Genomic DNA, 21,724 nt, shown 5'->3' with positions numbered 1-21,724 from the left:
CCCCCCCTAATCTCAAGTTCTTAATGTGTACTTTACAAAAAGAAGAGAAAAAATCCCATAGTAAAAGCCCATTAGCGGTCAGTTGACAACGTAACCTCCGGTATAGTCTCCTGGACTCCGTTCTTTCATCCATAATTAGCTTGTATGTGGGTAGAGATTAGGCGCTGCTGCCGCCGCCGTAGTGTGCCCTTGCCGCCGGTCTAACTCTGATCCCCTACTGCCTACTCTGCATCTCACAATCTTATTCATACGGCGAGTTGGAGACGCAACGTACTTCACTAGTTCAGCCAAGAAACTAGCAGGTTAGCACATCACAATATACTAATTTCTCTTGATTTTTATCTCGTATCAGTTTTGAAATTATACATTGGATTTAGTTGTTTTTTCTGATTTGAGATGCTATTAAGAATTCATATCTTGTAGGCATCCTAGAATTTTTCATGATGCAGATTATCTTGTATGAGTTCCTTTTTGTGGTGTAAAATTTTCCTACTATATGAGTATAGAATTCAGAAACTAAAATTCCTCAACTATGAAGAGAAAAGACGCTGACAAACAACACTAAGATTAATTCGCTCTCTGAGATGGTTGCTTCTGAAACTGGCCCTATCTTATGAGGAGTAAAAACGCTGCCAAACGTTGCGGAAAAAAAGTTTGCCAAACACCATTAAGATTAATTCATTTTCTAAGCCAGTTGCTTCGAATTGTCAAATTGTTAATGAAGCTGACGTGCAAGTGCTCAACCTTGTTCTCGATAATCATCTTTTGTACTGGATATTTTTTATCCATACTTGGCTTGGCCCTCCCTATACCCAAATCCTGGCTCCGCCCATGATAAGATGAGACCTCAAGTATACGCCATTAGACACAAGGTTAACTCGCTCCTCTCCGGATCGTCACTTTCCACATGTGAGATATGGCTACTACCTCAAACATATGTGGTAGGCATGACCAGGAACCAAGAGGAATGCCATGGAACAGCTAGGAGCATTGGACAAGACGGCGAGGACACCAAGCGCAAGGAATAAGAGGAAGAGCCGCCAGGAAGCTACAACTCTCGGACGTCCGATGATCTCCGGACGTCCAACGCCTGGAGACTCCATCAGCCAGATGGACTCCAGCCGAAGCAACCTACAACGCCCGGACGACCGCCGGACACCGGATGTCCGACACTCATTAGCGCCCGGACATCCGACACTACCGGGCCAGAGCCAAAACGTCGGAAGTCCGAAGACTTCCGAACGACCGGACGCCCGCGAGCGACCAGGCGACTGACAGCCGTCGGACGTCCAACGCCTGTCTGCGCACAAGGTGTTGGGCCAAAGCCCATGTACTCCTCACTTACCCCTTCGTGGCCCTAGACTATATATACTCCTCCACCTCCCCCTAGTTAGGGTTAGCAAAGGATTAGCTCATTTGTGAGATAGAGCTTTGCTCATCCACTTGATACCCTTCTCCATTGGAGTTCACGACCTCTTCGGAGAAGATCCCCCAAGTGGATTCAAGACCCCTTACGGGAAGATCCCCTCAAGGCCCCCTTGTGGAGAAGAACTTACCCCCCTCCCCCCCCCAAGACATCCTCACGGACAAGAACTTGCTACTTGTATCGTCCTTTGTTGATCGTGGATCGTGTATCTCTTTGTGTTTCGAGGATCTAGCACATGTGTAATCGAATCTAGTTGGTTTGAGTGTTTCCTCTCGTGTTTCCCCTCGTGTTTTCCCCTCTTGTTCTTCGTGGGATCCGCTCCAATCGTGAAAGATCGGGCATCTAGGGGTCTACCCTACATCATCTTGGTATCATGAGCCACGTTGATCATGAATTTGGAGCCCTTGCCCCTCTTTTCTAGCCTTGTTTTGCTTCATTTCATCCCCAATTCTGAAAATTCCCATCAAAAATAGCCCCAATTTTTTTTGTGATTTGATGGTTTTATGATGTTTTATTGATTTTGATCCATGGATTTGCTTGGTTTCAAGTGGATCTAGCATCTCCCCAAGTTTTCCCATCTTTCATCCACAAAATCTCTCCAATTTTAACCCCCAAATCCCCAATTTCTGCCCAAAATCGCATCCCGGGTCTGAAATCCCGCGTTGACCCCGACCGGATGACCGGCTTTTTTCCGGATGTCCGGACACTTCCGAAGCACCGGAAGTCCGACCGTCACCGAACGACCGGAACCACCCAACAGAGCTGAAATCTCGGATTTCCGGACCTTCGGGACGTCCGTCCATCGGACATCCGACACCTGTAGATATTGGTTTCGGCTAATTTTTGTTTCGGCCATAACTAATTCATCTGGACTCGGATTTTGACGTTCTTTAGCTCGTTTTGAAGCTCTTGACATCCCCCTTCCCCCAAAAGATACTGCCAACACCATTTGACTCCATCAGAATTTTGGAACTTTGGCATCTTTGCCGAGGCCCTGCACCACATCATCTGCTATACTACCACCGACTTCCGTAACCTAACCCATTTTGTTCCACATAGCATTAGTGGTTGCTTGAGTAGTGATTCGAGTCTCCTAAGGTGTTTTGGCTACTTAGGGACGGTTACTTCTTCATCAACCACCACCATAACTTCCGCATAGCCTTGCCCACCATACACATCCGCCACCCAACTTAACCCAATTTTGTTTGAGCTTGTTTGAGTTGTGGCTTGTGTCTCCTAAGGTGTTTCGGCTACTTAGGGACGATCACTTCAACTTTGACTCGCACAACCCATCACTCCACTTTCGCATTGCCGAGTGCAAAACCACCACCGCTTTCTGCTACCACCATTTGACATTTACCTTTGGAGATTTTGAGTTTGCGGTTTTTCCGTTACCTAAGGTGTTTCGGCTAATTAGGAATGGGTCGACATCGACAGCATCGCCGCTCAACTTTGACACCCTAACCGTAAGCAAGAACGGTAACCTCTATATCACCTTGGTATTGTTGTATCCCATCTTTGTACATTCTTCTTGCCATAATATTGACAACCCTAGCCCATTTTGCGTCATTTGCCTATCGAGACTAGCCTTTGAGTACTGCCGTCAATGTTACTTGTGCACATTAGTGATCATTGATCTATACCTTGATTGCATATATACCATATCATATTGGTATCGTCTTGGTATCATAGTACCATACCTTGTGTCACAAGATTGTTCCCGCATATACACAATTGCTATCTTGGTTCGTGCATTTCGCACAGTGGCCATATCAAAAAAAAGAATAAGCTTTTAAGCAAGAGAGAGAGAGAGAGAGCAAAGAAGCTTGTAAGCAATAGCCATAGCATCATACGACATTGCATATAAGATTGTCATATCCTATCATCTTGGATCATCTTGTGAGAAACACTAGGAACCATTGATACGTCTCCAACCTATAATTTTTTATTGTTTCATGCCGTTATATTATAATTCTTGGATGCTTTACAATCATTTTATAGCAAATTTATATGATTTTCTGGGACTAACCTATTGCCATACTGCCCAATGCCAGTTGTCGTTTTTTGCTTGTTTTTTACATCGCAGAAAATCAATATCAAACGGAGTCCAAATGCAGCGAAACTTTTTTGGAGATTTTTTTGGACCAGTAGACATCCAGTGGACCAGAGAAGCACCTAGGGGGTGCCCCGAGGGGGGCATAACCCACCAGGGCGCGCCTGGGGGCCAGGCGCGCCCAGGTGGGTTGTGCCCACCTCAGTGGCCTCCCGCACCGCCTCTTCGCTCTATAAATGCCCAAATATTCCAAAAACCCTAGGGGAGTTGATGAAATTTTGTTCGAGCCGCCGCCAGTTCCAGAACCACGAGATCCAATCTAGAGCCCTTCTCTAGCACTCCGCCGGAGGGGGAAATAATCACCAGTGGCCATGTTCATCATCCCGGCGGCCACCATGATGAGGAGGGAGTAGTCCACCCTCGGGGCTGAGGGTTTGTACCAGTAGCTATGTGTTTAATTAACCTCTCTCTCTCTCTCTCTCTCTCTCTCGTGTTCTTGATGGCATGATCTTGATGTATCGCGGGCTTTGTTAATATAGTCGGATCATATGATGTTTTCCCCTGTCTATCTTGTGATGAATTGAGTTTTCCCTTTGAGATTTCTTTTTAACGGATTAAATACTTTTATGGATTTGAGAACACTTGATGTTTGTATTGCTATGAATACCCGTGCTGACAATGGGGTATCGTATTGATTCACTTGATATATGTTTTGGCACTCAACTCACGGATTCCTGAGGTGAAATTGGGGTAATCTATGCATAGGGGTTGATGCATGTTCTTGTCTTTGTTTCGCCGGTAGAAATCTTGGGGCACTCCTTGAGGTTCTTTGTGTTGGATTGAGTATTATGAATCTGAATTTGGTTTGGTGTTATTTTAGTATGAACTTGGATAGATCGATTGGAAAGAATAGCTCTGAGGTGGTTTCGTACCCTACAGACATTTTCTTCTTATGTTCTCCACTAGATAGGAACTTTGGCGTGATTCTTCATCGCATGTTGAGGGATGGCTATATGATCCAATTATATTAGCATTGTTGAGAGATTGCACTAGCGAAAGTACGGACCCCAGGCCTCATTTTCAAGCATTGCAATACCGCCTGTGCTCCGTTTTATCAATTGCTACCTTGCTGTTTTTTATTGTTCGTACTACAAAAACCGATATCTACTATCCATATTACACTTGTATCACCATCCCTACGCCGAACTAGTGCACCTATACAAATTACCATTGTATTTGGTGTGTTGGGGACACAAGAGACTTTTTATTATTTGGTTGCATGGTTGTTTGAGAGAGACCATCTTCATCCTACACCTCCTGCGGATTGATAAACCTTAGGTCATCCACTTGAGGGAAAATTGCTACTGTCCTACAAAACTCTGCGCTTGGAGGCCCAACACGTGTCTACAAGAATAAAATTGCGTAGTAGACATCAAGATCTTTTCTAGCGTTGTTGCCGGGGAGGTGAGTGCTTGAAGGTATATCTTTAGATCTTGCAATCGAATATTTTAGTTTCTTATTTTATCACTAGTTTGGTTCATAAAAGAAACTAAGAAATGGAATTGAGGTGGCATCATATTATTCGTCTTTATCATGTCTTTCTCGAAAATAATGGAAAGGAAAATTGTGCTCAATTGATAGAAGAAGAATTCTATAAAATGTGTGGAAAAAAAATCTTTGAATGATAAGCTTGATTGCAATGTTGTTGGTATGAACTCTTTGAATATCAGTGATGCTAATGATATGCAAAGTCATAAGCTTGGGGATGCTATATTTGATGAAGATGATATTTTTAATCCCCCAAGATTTGATGTGCAAATTTGTTATAATGATTGCATGCCTCCTATTTATCATGATTATATTGATGAAAGTGGGTTCGGAAGAGTCTCAACTTTAGATAATGATGAATCCACTATTTCGGAAGAGGTTCCAATTGACTATGAAAACAAAGTTCCTATCTATGATGATTATGGTGATGACGTATATCTTATAAAGAATAATTATAACCATGAAACTTGTCATCATGATTTTCATTCTCAATCACATGATAGTTATTTTGTTGAGTTTGCTCCCACTACTATTGATGAGAATAAATTTGCTTATGTGGAGAGTAATAAAATTTCTATGCTTATGCATCATGAAAAGAGTGCTTTATGTGATAGTTATATTGTTGAATTCATTCATGATGCTACTGAAAATTATTATGAGAGAGGAACATATGCATTTACTGTTGGGAAACGTAGCATGCAATTTCAAAAAAAATCCTACGCTCATGCAAGATCTATCTAGGAGATGCATAGCAACGAGAGGGGAGAGTGTGTTCATGTACCCTCGTAGACCGAAAGCGGAGCATTAACTTAATGCGGTTGATGTAGTCCAATGTCTTCTCGAATCAACCGATCAAGTACCAAACGTACGACACCTCTGAGTTCTGCACACGCTCAGCTCGATGACGTCCCTCGAACTCTTGGTCCAGTAGAGGTACGAAGGAGTCGATGAGTTCTGTCAGCATGACGGTGTGGTGAGGATGTTCGTGATGTGATCCGTGCAGGGATTCGCCTAAGCACTACGACAATATGACCGGAGGAGTAAACGGTGGAGGGGGGCACTACACACGGCTAAGAAACAATTGATGTGCTTTGGGGTGCCCCCTGCCCCCGTATATATAGGAGGGAAAGGGGATAGGCCGGCCTAGGGCGCGCCCCTAAGTGGGGAGGAGTCCTACTAGGAATCCAAGTCCAATTCGGACCCCCCCTTCCTTTTACCGGAGAGGGAAAGGGGAAAGGAGAGGGAGAAGGAGAAGGAAAGGGGGGCGCCGCCCCCTTCCCCACTCCAATTCGGATCCCTTCTTTGTGGGGGGTGCACCAGCTCCTTGTGGGCTGGTTAGCCTCCCTCCTATGGCCCATATGGCCCATATCTTTCCCCGGGGGGTCCGGTAACCCCTCCGGTACTCCGGTATGTACCCGATGCACTCCGGAACCCTTCCGGTGTCCAAATACTACCTTTCAATATATCAAACTTTACCTATCGACCCTTTCGAGACTCCTTGTCATGTCCATGATCTCATCTGGGACTATGAATAACCTTCGGTCACCAAAACACATAACTCATGTAATACATATCGTCATCGAACGTTAAGCATGCGGACCCTACGGGTTCGAGAACTATGTAGACATGACCAGGACACCTCTCCGGTCAATAACCAATAGCAGAACCTGGATGCTCATATTGGTTCCTTCATATTCTACGAAGATCTTTATCTGTCGAACCGCAATGTCAGCATACGTTATTCGCTTTGTCATCAGTATGTTACTTGCCTGAGATTCGATCGTCGGTATCTCCATAACTAGTTCAATCTCGTTACCGACAAGTCTCTTTACTCGTTTCGTAATGCAGCACCCTGTAACTAACACATTAGTCACATTGCTTGCAAGGCTTCATATGATGTGCATTACCGAGAGGGCCCAGAGATACCTCTCCGATACTCGGAGTGACAAATCCTAATCTTGATTTATGACAACCCAACAAACACTTCCGGAGATACATGTAGAGCATCTTTATAATCACCCAGTTACGTTGTGGCGTTTGGTAGCACACAAGGCATTCCTTCGGTGTCCGGGAGTCGCATAATCTCATAGTCGGAGGAATATGTCTTTGTCATGAAGAAAGAAGTAGCAATAAAACTGAACGATCATTATGCTAAGCTAATGGATGGGTCATGTCCATCACATCCTCTCCTAATGATGTGATCCTGTTCATTAAATGACAACATATGTCTATGGCTAGGAAACTTAACTATCTTTGATTATCGAGCTAGTCAAGTAGAGGCATACTAGGGGCATGGTGATTTGTCTATGTATCCACACATGTATCAAGTTTCCGGTTAATACAATTCTAGCATGAATAATAGACATTTATCATGATATAAGGAAATATAAAATAACAACTTTATTATTGCCTATAGGGCATATTTCCTTCAGTCTCCCACTTGCACTAGAGTCAATAATCTAGTTTGCAACACCATGTGATTTAACACCAATAGTTCACATCGCCATGTGACCAACACCCAAAGGGTTTACTTGAGTCAATAATCTAGTTCACATCGCTATGTGATTAACACCCAAAGAGTACTTAGGTGTGATCATGTTTTGCTTGTGAGAGAGGTTTATTCAACGGGTCTGCCACATTCAGATCCGCATGTATTTCGCAAATTTCTATGTCTACAATGCTCTACATGGAGCTACTCTAGCTAATTGCTCCCACTTTTAATATGTGTCCAGATTGAGACTTAGAGTCATCCAGATTGGTGTAAAAGCTTGCATCAATGTAACTCTTTACGACAAACTCTTTGTTACCTCCATAACCGAGAAATATTTCCTTAGTCCTCTTAGGTAACTAAGGATAACTTTGACCGCTATCCAGTGATCCACTCCTGGATCACTATTGTACCCCTTGCCAAACTCATAGCAAGACACACAAATGTTCTGGTACATAGCATGACATACTTTATAGAACCTATGACTGAGGCATAGGGAATGACTTTCATTCTCTTTCTATTTTCTGTTGTGGTCGGGTTTTGAGTCTTACTCAACTTTACACCTTGCAACATAGGTAAGAACTCCTTCTTTGATTGTTCCATTTTGAACTACTTCAAAATCTTGTCAAGGTATGTACTCATTGAGAAATCTTATCAAGTGTCTTGATCTATCTCTATAGATCTTGATGCCCAATATGTAAGCAGCTTTACCAAGGTCTTTCTTTGAAAAACTCCTTTCAAACTCTACTTTTTGCTTTCCAGAAAATTCTACACCATTTTCAATCAACAATATGTCATTCATATATACTTATCAGAAAGGTTGTAGTGCTCGCACTCACTTTATTGTAAATACAGGCTTCACCGCAAGTCTGTATAAAACTATATGCTTTGATCAACTCATCAAAGTGTATATTCCAACTCCAAGATGCTTGCACTAGTCCATAGATGGATCGCTCGAGCTTGCACACCTTGTTAGCACGTTTAGGATTGACAAAACCTTCTGGTTGCATCATATACAACTCTTCTTTAAGAAATCCATTAAGGAATGCAGTTTTGACGTCCATTCGCCAGCTTTCATAATCATAAAATGCAGTAATTGCTAACATGATTCGGACAGACTTAAGCATTGATACAAGTGAGAAAATCTCATTGTAGTCAACACCTTGAACTTGCCAAAAACCTTTTTGTGACTAATTGAGCTTTGTAGATAGTAACACTACCATCCACATCCGTCTTCTTCTTGAAAATCCATTTATTCTCAATGGCTTGCCGATCATCAGGCAAGTCCACCAAAGTCCACACTTTGTTCTTATACATGGATGCTATCTCAAATTTCATGGCCTCAAGCCATCTGTCAAAATCTGGGCTTATCATAGCTTCTTAATAGTTCGTAGGTTCGTCATGGTCAAGTAACATGACTTCCAGAACAGGATTACCATACCATTCTGGTGCGAATCATGCTCTGGTTGACCTACGAAGTTCTGTAGCAACTTGATCTGAAGTTTCATGATCATTATCATTAGCTTCCTCTCCAGTTGGTGTAGACATCACAGGAACGGATTTCTCAGATGAGCTACTTTCCAAATTGAGAGAAGGTACAATTACCTCATCAAGTTCTACTTTCCTCCCACTTACTTCTTTCGAGAGAAACCCCTTCTCTAGAAAGGTTCCGTTCTTAGCAACAAAGATTTTGCCTTCGGACTTGTGGTAGAAAGTGTACCCAATTGTTTCCTTAGGGTATCCTATGAAGACACACTTCTCCGACTTCGGTTCGAGCTTATCAGGCTGAAGCCTTTTGACATAAGCATCGCATCCCCAAACTTTAAGAAACGACAACTTAGGTTTGTTGCCAAACCACATTTCATACGGTGTCGTCTCAACGTATTTTGACGGTGCCCTGTTTAACGTGAATGCAACTGTCTCTAATGCATAACCCCAAAACGATAGTGGTAAATTGGTAAGAGACATCATAGATTGCACCATATCTAATAAAGTGTGCTTACGACATTCGGACACAACATTACGCTGTGGTGTTCCAGGTGATGTGAGCTCTGGAACTATTCCACATTGTTTTAAATGAAGGCCAAACTCGTACTCAAATATTCACCTCCACGATTAGATCGTAGAAACTTTATTTTCTTGTTACAATGATTCTCCACTTCACTCTGAAATTCTTTGAACTTTTAAAATGTTTCAGACTTGTGTTTCATTAAGTAGATATACCCATATCTGCTCAAATCATCTGTGAAGATCAGAAAATAACGATACCCGTCACGAGCCTCAACACTCATCGGACTGCATACATCGGTATGTATTATTTCCAATAAGTCGTTGGCTTTTTCCATTGTTCCGGAGAACAGAGTTTTAGTCATCTTGCCCATAAGGCATGGTTCGCAAGTATCAAATGATTCATAGTCAAGTGATTCCAAAAGTCCATCTGCATGGAGTTTCTACATGCGCTTTACACCGATATGACCCAAACGGTAGTGCCACAAATATGTTGCACTATCATTATCAACTTTGCATATTTTGGCATCGATATTATGAATATGTGTATCACTACAATCATGTAAACAGAATACCAATTATTCTCTGTCTTAAATGAATAACCGTATTGCAATAAACATGATCAAATCATATTCATGCTCAACGCAAACACCAAATAACATTTATTTAGGTTCAACACTAATCCCAAAAGTATAGGGAGTGTACGATGATGATCATATCAATCTTGTAACCACTTCCAACACACATCGTCACTTCACTCTCAATTAGTCTCTATTTATTCTGCAACTCCTGTTTCGAGTTACTAATATTAGTAACCAAACATGTATCAAATACCCAGGGGCTACTATGAGCACTAGTAAGGTACACATCAATAACATGTATATCAAATATACCTTTGTTCACTTTGCCATCCTTCTTATCCGCCAAATATTTGGGGTAGTTCCGTTTCCAGTGACCATTTTCTTTGCAGTAGAAGCACTCAATTTCAGGCTTAGGTCCAGCTTTGGGTTTCTTCATGAGAGTGACAACTTGCTTGCCATTCTTCTTGAAGTTCCCTTTCTTTCCCTTTGCCCTTTTCTTGAAACTAGTGGTCTTGTTTAATCATCAACACTTGATGCTTTTTCTTGATTTCTACCTTCATCGATTTCAGCATCACGAAGAGCTCGGGAATCAATTCCATCATCCCTTGCATAATATAGTTCATCACAAAGTTCCAGTAACTTGGTGATAGTGACTAGAGAATTCTGTCAATCACTATATTATCTGGAAGATTAACTCCCACTTGATTCAAGCGATTGTAGTACTCAGACATTATGAGCACATGCTCACTGGTTGAGCTATTCTCCTCCATCTTGTAGACTAAGTACTTGTCAGAGGTCTTATACCTCTCAACACGGGCATGAGCTTGAAATACCAATTTCATCTCTTGGAACATCTCAGATGCTCCGTGGCGTTCAAAATGTTTTGAAGTCCCGGTTCTAAGCCGTAAAGCATGGTGCACTAAACTATCAAGTAGTCATCGTATCGAGCTTGCCAAACATTCGTAACGTCTGCATCTGCTCCTGCAATAGGTTTGTCACCTAGTGGTGCATCATAGACATAATTCTTCTGTGCAACAATGAGGATAAACCTCAGATCATGGACCCAATCCGCATCATTGCTACTATCATCTTTCAACTTAGTTTTCTCTAGGAACATATCAAAAAACATAGTGAAGCTACAACGTGACCTATTGATCTACAACATAATTTGCAAATACTACCAGGACTAAGTTCATGACAAATTAAAGTTCAGTTAATCATATTACTTAAGAACTCCCACTTAGATTGACATCCCTCAAGTCATCTAAATGATACGTGATCCAAATCAACTAAACCATGTCCGATCATCACGTGAGATGGAGTAGTCATCAATGGTGAACATCTCTATGTTGATCATATCTACTATATGATTCACGTTCGGCCTTTCGGTCTCCAGTGTTTCAAGGCCATGTCTGTACATGCTAGGCTCATCAAGTTTAACCTGAGTATTCCGCATGTGCAAATCTGGCTTGCACCCGTTGTATTTGAACGTAGAGCTTATCACACCCGATCATCACGTGGTGTCTCAGCACGAAGAACTTTCGCAATGGTGCATACTCAGGGAGAACACTTATACCTTGAAATTTTAGTGTGGGATCATCTTATAATGCTACCGCTGTACTAAGCAAAATAAGATGCATAAAAGATAAACATCACATGCAATCAAAATATGTGACATGATATGGCCATCATCATCTTGTGATTTTGAGCTCCATCTCCAAAGCATCGTTATGATCTCCATCATCACCGGCTCGACACCTTGATCTCCATCGTAGCGTCATGGTCGTCTCACCAACGATTGCTTCTACAACTATCACTACCGCTTAGTGATAAAGTAAAGCAATTACATGGTGTTTGCATTTCATACAATAAAGCGACAACCATAAGGCCCCTGCCAGTTGCCGATAAGTTTTACAAAACATGATCATCTCATACGACAATCTTTATATCACATCATGTCTTGACTATATCACATCACAACAATGCCTGCAAAAACAAGTTAGACGTCCTCTACTTTTTTGTTGCAAGTTTTACGTGGCTGCTACAGGCTTCTAGCATGAACCGTACTTACCTACAGCACAAAAACCACAATGGTGATTTATCAAGTTTGATGTTTTAACCTTCACAAGGACCATCCACAGTCAAATTCGATTAAACTAAAGTTGGAGAAACAGACACCCGCCAGCCACCTTTATGCAAAACTAGTTGCATGTCTATCGGTGGAACCGGTCTCATGAACACGCTCATGTAAGGTTGGTCCGGGCCGCTTCATCCAACAATAACGCCGAATCAAAATAAAACATTGGTGCTAAGCAGTATGACGATCACCACCCACAACTCTTTGTGTTCTACTCATGCATATCATCTACGCATAGACCTGGCTCGGATGCCACTATTGGGAAACCTAGCATGCAATTTCAAAAAATTCCTACGCGCACGCAAGATCTATCTAGGAGATGCATAGCAACAAGAGGGGAGAGTGTGTCCATGTACCCTCGTAGACGAGAAGCAGAAGTGTTAACTTAACATAGTTGATGTACTCAAACGTCTTCTCGAATCAACTGATCAAGTACCAAACGTACGGCACCTCTGAGTTCTGCACACGTTCAGCTCGATGACGTCCCTCAAACTCTTGATCTAGCAGAGGTACAAAGGAATCGATGAGTTCTATCAGCACGACGGCGTGGTGACAGTGTTGGTGATGTGATCTGTGCAGGGCTTTGCCTAAGCATTATGACAATATAACCGGAGGAGTAAACGGTGGAGGGGGCACTGCACACGGCTAAGAAACAATTGTTGTGCTTTGGGGTGCCCACTTGCCCCCATATATAAAGGAGGGAGAGGGGAGAGGCTGGCCTAGGGCGCGCCCCTAAGTGGGGAGGAGTCCTACTAGGACTCCAAGTCCAATTCAGACCCCCCTTCCTTTTATCGGAGAGGGAAAGGGGAAAGGAGAGGGAGAAGGAGAAGGAAAGGGGGGCGCCGCCCCCTTCCCCACTCCAATTCAGATCCCTTTTTTGTGGGGGGCACACTAGCCCCTTTTGGGTTGGTTAGCCTCCCTCGTATGGCCCATATGGCCCATATCTTTCCCCATGGGGTTCCGGTAACCCCTCCGGTACTCCGGTATGTACCTGATGCACTCTGGAACCCTTCTCGTGTCCGAATACTAGCTTCCAATATATCAATCTTTACCTATCAAACATTTCGAGACTCCTGGTCATGTCCGTGATCTCATCCGGTACTCCGAACAACCTTCGGCCACCAAAACACATAACTCATATAATACATATCGTCGTCGAACGTTAAGCGTGCAGACCCTACAGGTTTGAGAACTATGTAGACATGACCGGGACACCTCTCCGGTCAATAACCAATAGCGGAACCTGGATGCTCATATTGGTTCCCACATATTCTTCGAAGATCTTTATCGGTCGAACCGCAATGTCAACATACGTTATTCCCTTTGTCTTCGGTATGTTACTTGCCCGAGATTCAATCGTCGGTATCTCCATACCCAGTTCAACATCGTTACCAGCAAGTCTATTTACTCGTTCCGTAAAGCATCACCCTGTAACAAACTCATTAGTCACATTGCTTGCAAGGCTTCATATGATGTGCATTACCGAGAGAGCCAGAGATACCTCTCCGATACTCGGAGTGACAAATCCTAATATTGATCTATGCCAACCCAACAAACACCTTCGAAGATACCTGTAGAGCATCTTTATAATCATCCAGTTATGTTGTGACGTTTGATAGCACATAAGGCATTCCTATGGTGTTCGGGAGTTGCATAATCTCATAGTCGGAGGAATATGTATTTGTCATGAAGAAAGCGGTAACAATAAAACTGAACGATCATTATGCTAAGCTAAAGGATGGGTCATGTCCATCACATCATTGTCCTAATGATGTGATCCCGTTCATCAAATGACAACATATTTCTATGGCTAGGAAACTTAACCATCTTTGATTATCAAGCTAGTCAAGTAGAGGCATACTAGGGACACGGTGTTTTGTCTATGTATCCACACATGTACGAAGTTTCCGGTTAATACAATTCTAGTATGAATAATATACATTTATCATTATATAAGGAAATATAAAATAACAACTTTATTATTGCCTCTAGGGCATATTTCCTTCATTTACATATTGCAATAATATCAAGTTTCCTCTCTATATGTTGAAAGTTTTGAAGTTGCACTTGTTTTGCCTTCCTATGCTAGTTGATTCTTGCTCCCATAAATTGTTTGCTCACAAAAACCCTATGCATAGGAAGTGGGTTATACTCAAATTTGCTACTCATATGCTTCATGATGCTCTCTTTGTGTTTCAATTCATATCTTTTATGCGAGCATCATTGAAATCATCATGCCTAGCTAAAAGGCATTAAAGAAAAGCGCTTGTTGGGAGACAATCCAACAATTTTACCTACTGTTTTTGTGTGTTAACATGATTATGCTACTATAGTAATCATGTTTTATTGCTTTCGTTTCAGTAAAGTGCCAAGTAAAGCCTTTGGGATAGTGTGGATGATAGTTGACTTGATTCTGTCCAAAAACAGAACCTTTTGCTCTCAATCCAGGAATTTCCAAAATTCACCGGAATGTCCTTTTGATCTGAATTTTTTACAGGTGATATATATACAAATTATCTAAGTTGTCCTAATTCTTCAGGATTTTTGGAGTTGGAACTATGGTTGGAGTAGAGATTACTACAGACTGTTCTGTTTTTGATAGATTCTGTTTTCAATGCATAGTTTGCTTGTTTCCTAGTTTCTATGGCTTATATTGCTCAATATAAATTGTGGAAATGATATGATACAGTAGGCATTGTGTGGAAACAATTATGAATATTGTCTTTTACAGTACCAAAGTGAAATGGTTTGCTCTTTATCATACTAACCTATCTCACGAAGTTCCGTTAAGTTTTGTGTGATTGAAGTTTTCAAGTTTTGGGTGAGATGTCGATATGAGGAGAATAAGGAGTGACAAGAACCTAATCTTGGGGATGCCCAAGGCAACCTAAGGTAATAGTCAAGGAATATCCAAGCAACTAAGCTTGGGGATTCCCCGGAAGGTATCCCCTCTTTCGTCTCCAACATTATCGGTAACCTTACTTTAAACTATATTTTCATTCATCACATGATATGAGTTTTGCTTGTAGCGTCATTTTATTTTGTTAGGATTTGCTTGCTGTTATTTAAAATAATGTTTTGCATCTTTTACTTCAATAAAAATGTCAAGGATATATTTCCAGATGCTTATTTTGCAAGTATATGAGTTGCTATTTCAAAACAGAAAGTTTATCGCTATTGCAAAAATTCCCGAGAAAAGTCAGAATGTGATAAAATGTTGAAACTTTTACATAGTAAGATATAATAAATTTTCTACAGTGTGGTAATTTTTAAGAATTTTTGGAGTTAGGGAAGAATGATGAATCTTGCATCCTTTACAAACTGTATTGTTTTGGCAGATTGTTGTTATGGTTGCATTGTTTGCATAGCTTGTTTAATGATTCTATTTGAGGATAGGAGTATTAAATATGCAGAGGCATTTATTATGCAATGTCAAATAATAATTTTTGCGATTTGCTATAGTAGAGAATGATAAGGTTTTGCATTGATTTATACTAACTTATCTCACGAGTTCTTGTTGAGATTTGTGTGGATGAAGTTTTTGAGATTTAGGGAGACCGTGATAGTTAAGGAGACAAAAAAGCTCAAGCTTGGGGATGCCTAAGGCATCCCAAGTTAATATTCCAAGAAGTCTCAAGCATCTAAGCTTGGGGATTCCCCGGTAGGCATCCCACCTTTCTTCTTCAACAATTATCGGTTAGTATCGGTTGAGCTTAAGTTCTTGCTTCTTCACATGAGTTGTGCTATTATTGGAATGCCATTTTGTTTTGTTTTGCTTGCTGGTTTAATAAAATACTTAGATCTGAAACTTTTAAATAAGAGAGAGTCCTTACATAGCTACCTATTTACTTAACTACTCATTTGATCTTCACTTATATCTTTTTGGAGTAGTTTGTCAGTTCTCTCATGCTTCACTTATATTATTTTGAGAGATGAAATTTTTTATGCTCATGTTCTTCACTTAAACTTGTTTGAGCTTGTCAAAAAGCAATTGCAACATATGAAACTAGTCCCAAAGTGATAGATATTCAAGAGGGATATAATAAAAACTTTCATTAAGATCATTGGACAAAATAAACTTCATTCTTTGTATTAGTTTTGAGATATGATGATAATAATATGCGAGTCATGTTGGTGAGTAATTGTGCTTTAGTAAGAATATTGGTGTTAAGGTTTGTGATTCCCTATGCAAGCACGAAAGTCAATAGTTACGCAATGAAATTACATCCTATTTGTGGTGCATTATTCGGTGTTAGTTATGCTTAATGCTCGCTTATGTGTTTTTTCGTTTCTTGGTTGGATGCTTCTCAATATTTTGCTAGCCTTCACTTGTAATAAGTAGAAATACTACTTGTGCATCCAAAATCCTTAAACCCAGTTTTGCCACATGAGTCCTCTGTGTGGTATTCTGTGTCATTCTAAGCAAATTTGTATGTGCAATCTCTAATTTTCAAAATAAATTTCCTTTTTGTGTGCTCGTACCACTCATGAAGCGGCTGGGGGTGGCCAATATTTTCCATGCTAGATGTGTTATGCTCAAGATGAGTGTTTATTCACTTGTCATTGCACAAGAGTATGGCAAAGGTATTAGGGATGCCCAATCCCGAAATGAATTTACTTTATGTTGTCAAATAATAAATTCCTTGGAAAATGTTGGTATGGACGGTACCCGTGGATACGGCTAGCCGTGGATTGTGAAAGAATGATGGAAAAAGGAATAAACTTTATTTTCTGTTTGGGAACCGCCTATGATATATCTAGCATGGAAAATGTTGGGAATTACTCAGTCATTTTCGTTAACGGGAAAAGTATGCCTCCCAAAATCTTTCAGTTTCCTCTTTGAGCTATGGCACCTCTACAAATCCCTACTTCCCTCTGCGAAGGGCCTCTCTATTTATTTTATGCAAATATTATTTTTATTTGAGTCTCCATCTTCTCTCATAAAACACCAACTAAGGAGCACTATGATCCTACTTCAGCATTGGGTGTAGCTAATATGCGAGTAAGTTTCATGAATGGATGAATGATTGAGCATAATGGGCTAGGGATAACTTGCTTTAGTGTTGATATTTTGAAAGACATGGTTGCTTGTTGATATGCTTGAGTATTGATGTCTTCATGTCAAAACTAGACTATTGCTTTGAGCCATATAAAAGTCCATGTCCATGCTACAAAGGAAAATAATATGTGATGAACATGATAGGCAACATTCCACATCAAAAAATTTGTTTTTATCATTTACCTACTCGAGGACGAGCAGGAATTAAGCTTGGGGATGCTGATACGTCTCCAACGTACCTATAATTTTATATTGTTCCATGTTGTTATATTATCATTCTTGGATGTTTTACAATCATTTTATAGCAAATTTATATCATTTTTTGGGACTAACCTATTGACATAGTGCCCAGTGTCAGTTGTTTTTTTGTTTGTTTTTTACATCGCAAAAAATAATATCAAATGGAGTCCAAATGCAGCGAAACTTTTTGGAGTTTTTTTGGACCAGAAGACATCCAGTGGACCAGAGAAGCACCTGGAGGGTGCCCCGAGGGGGGCACAACCCACCAGGGCGCGCCTGGGGGCCTAGGCACCCCCAGGTGGGTTATGCCCACCTCGGTGGACTCCCGCACTGCCTCTTCGCTCTATAAATGCCCAAATATTCCAAAAACCCTAGGGGAGTCGACGAAATTTTGTTCCAGCCGCCGCCAGTTCCAGAACCATGAGATCCAATCTAGAGCCCTTCTCCAGCACTCCGCCGGAGGGTGAAATCATCACTGGTGGCCATCTTCCCGGCGGCCACCATGACGAGGAGGGAGTAGTCTACCCTTGGGGCCGAGGGTTTGTACCAGTAGCTATGTGTTCAATTAATCTCTCTCTCTCTCTCGTGTTCTTGATGGCACGATCTTGATGTATCGCAGGCTTTGTTAATATAGTCAGATCATATGGTGTTTTCCCTCTCTCTATCTTTTGATGAACTGAGTTTTCCCTTTGAGATTTCATTTTATCAGATTGAATACTTTTATGGATTTGAGAATAGTTGATGTATGTCTTGCTATGAATACCCGTGGTGACAATGGGGTACCGTATTGATTCACTTGATATATGTTTTGGCACTCAAGTCGCAGATTCCCGAGGTGACATTGGGGTAATCTATGCATAGGGGTTGATGCACGTTGTTGTCTTTGTTTCTCCGGTAGAAATCTTGGGGCACTCCTTGAGGTTCTTTGTCTTGGATTGAGTATTATGAATTTGAATTTGCTTTGGTGTTATTTTAGTATGAACTCTTGGATAGATCGATCAGAAAGAATAGCTTTGAGGTGGTTTCATACCCTACCAACATTTTCTTCTTATGTTCTCCACTATATAGGAACTCTGGGGTGATTCTTCATTGCACGTTGAGGGATGGCTGTATGATCCTATTATATTAGCATTGTTGAGAGATTGCACTAGCCAAAGTATGGACCCTAGGCCTCATTTCAAGCATTGGAATACCGTTTGTGCTCTGTTTTATCAATTGCTACCTTGCTGTTTTTTATTGTTCGTACTAAAAAAACCAATATATACTATCCATATTACACTTGTATTGTTGGAAATATGCCCTAGAGGCAATAATAAACTAGTTATTATTATATTTCCTTGTTCATGATAATCGTTTATTATCCATGCTATAATTGTATTGATAGGAAACTCAGATACACGTGTGGATACATAGACAACACCATGTCCCTAGTGAGCCTCTAGTTGACTAGCTCGTTGTGATCAACAGATAGTCATGGTTTCCTGGATATGGACATTGGATGTCGTTGATAACGGGATCACATCATTAGGAGAATGATGTGATGGACAAGACCCAATCCTAAGCCTAGCACAAAGATCGTGTAGTTCGTATGCTAAAGCTTTTCTAATGTCAAGTATCTTTTCCTTAGACCATGAGATTGTGCAACTCCCGGATACCGTAGGAATGCTTTGGGTGTACCAAACGTCACAAGTAACTGGGTGACTATAAAGGTGCACTGTAGGTATCTCCGAAAGTGTCTGTTGGGTTAGCACGAATCGAGACTGGGATTTGTCACTCCGTGTAAGCGGAGAGGTATCTCTGGGCCCACTCGGTAGGACATCATCATAATGTGCACAATGTGACCAAGGGGTTGATCACGGGATGATGTGTTACGGAACGAGTAAAGAGACTTGCTGGTAACGAGATTGAACAAGGTACCGGTATACCGACGATCGAATCTCGGGCAAGTACAATACCGCTAGACAAAGGGAATTGTATACGGGATCGATTGAGTCCTTGACATCATGGTTCATCCGATGAGATCATCGTGGAACATGTGGGAGCCAACATGGGTATCCAGATCCCGTTGTTGGTTATTGACCGGAGAACGTCTCGGTCATGTCTACATGTCTCCCGAACCCGTAGGGTCTACACACTTAAGGTTCGATGACGCTAGGGTTATAAAGGAAGTTTGTATGTGGTTACCGAATGTTGTTCGGAGTCCCGGATGAGATCCCGGATGTCACGAGGAGTTCCGGAATGGTCCGGAGGTAAAGATTTATATATGGAAAGTTGTTGTTCGGGTTCCGGAAAAAGTTCGGGTTTTTTCGGTATTGTACCGGGAAGCTTCCAGAAGGTTCCGGAGGATTCCAGAGGGGTCCGGAGGTCCGGAAATTGTTCCACCACGTCCAATACAGTAGCATGGGCTGTAGGGGGGCGCCCTAGCCTTAATGGGCCAGGGGCACCAGCCCCCCCAAGGCTCATGCACATGGGAAGGGGAAAACCCTAAAGGGGGAGGCCTCCACTTGACTTGGGAGGCACTCCTCCCCCCTTGGCCGCACCCCTTGGGGTGGGAAACCCTAAAGGGGGCGCATCCCCTCTCCCCCTATATATATTGGAGGTTTTGGAGCAGCCCAACACATGAGAACCTCTCCCTCTTGGTGCAGCCCTACCTCTCTCCCTACTCCTCCTCTCCCATGGTGCTTGGCGAAGCCCTGCGGGATTGCCACGCTCCTCCATCACCACCATGCCGTTGTGCTGCTGCTGGATGGAGTCTTCCTCAACCTCTCCCTCTCTCCTTGCTGGATCAAGGCGTGGGAGACGTCACCGGGCTGTACGTGTGTTGAACGCGGAGGTGCCGTCCGTTCGGCACTAGGATCTCCGGTGATTTGGATCACGACGAGTACGACTCCTTCAACCCCGTTCTCTTGAATGCTTCCGCTTAGCGATCTACAAGGATATGTGGATGCACTTTCCTTCCCCTCGGTGCTGGTCTCTCCATAGATAGATCTTGGTGATACGTAGGAAATTTTTTGAATTTCTGCTACGTTCCCCAACAGTGGCATCATGAGCTAGGTCTATTGCGTAGATTCTTTGCACGAGTAGAACACAAAGTAGTTGTGGGTGTTGATTTTGTTCAATATGCTTACCGTTACTAGTCCAATCTTGTTTCGACGGTATTGTGGGATGAAGCGGCCCGGACCGACCTTACACGTACTCTTACGTGAGACAGGTTCCACCGATTGACATGCACTTGGTGCATAAGGTGGCTAGCGGGTGCCAGTCTCTCCCACTTTAGTCGGAACGGATTCGATGAAAAGGGTCCTTATGAAGGGTAAATAACAATTGGCATATCACGTTGTGGTTTTGCGTAGGTAAGAAACGTTCTTGCTAGAAACCCATAGCAGCCTCGTAAAACATGCAAACAACAATTAGAGGACGTCTAACTTGTTTTTGCAGGGTATGCTTTGTGATGTGATATGGCCAAGAAGAATGTGATGAATGATATGTGATGTATGAGATTGATCATGTTCTTGTAATAGGATCCACGACTTGCATGTCGATGAGTATGACAACCGGCAGGAGCCATAGGAGTTGTCTTTATTTATTGTATGACCTGCGTGTCATTGAAGAACGCCATGTAAACTACTTTACTTTATTGCTAAACGCGTTAGTCATAGAAGTAGAAGTATTCGTTGGCGTGACAACTTCATGAAGACACGATGATGGAGATCATGATGATGGAGATCATGGTGTCATGCCGGTGACAAGATGATCATGGAGCCCCGAAGATGAAGATCAAAGGAGCTATATGATATTGGCCATATCATGTCACTACTCTATTTGATTGCATGTGATGTTTATCATGTTTATGCATCTTGTTTGCTTAGAACGACGGTAGTAAATAAGATGATCCCTTACAACAATTTCAAGAAGTGTTCTCCCCTAACTGTGCACCGTTGCTACAGTTCGTCGCTTCTAAGCACCACGTGATGATCGGGTGTGATGGATTCTTACGTTCACATACAACGGGTGTAAGACAGATTTACACACGCGAAAACACTTAGGGTTAACTTGACGAGCCTAGCATGTATAGACATGGCCTCAGAACACGGAGACCGAAAGGTCGAGCATGAGTCGTATAGCAGATACGATCAACATGAAGATGTTCACCGATGATGACTAGTCCGTCTCACGTGATGATCG

This window comes from Triticum dicoccoides, chromosome 1B, assembly GCF_002162155.2.
Source record: "Triticum dicoccoides isolate Atlit2015 ecotype Zavitan chromosome 1B, WEW_v2.0, whole genome shotgun sequence".
Taxonomy (NCBI): Eukaryota; Viridiplantae; Streptophyta; class Magnoliopsida; order Poales; family Poaceae; genus Triticum; species Triticum dicoccoides.
This window is presented reverse-complemented; position numbering follows the sequence as displayed.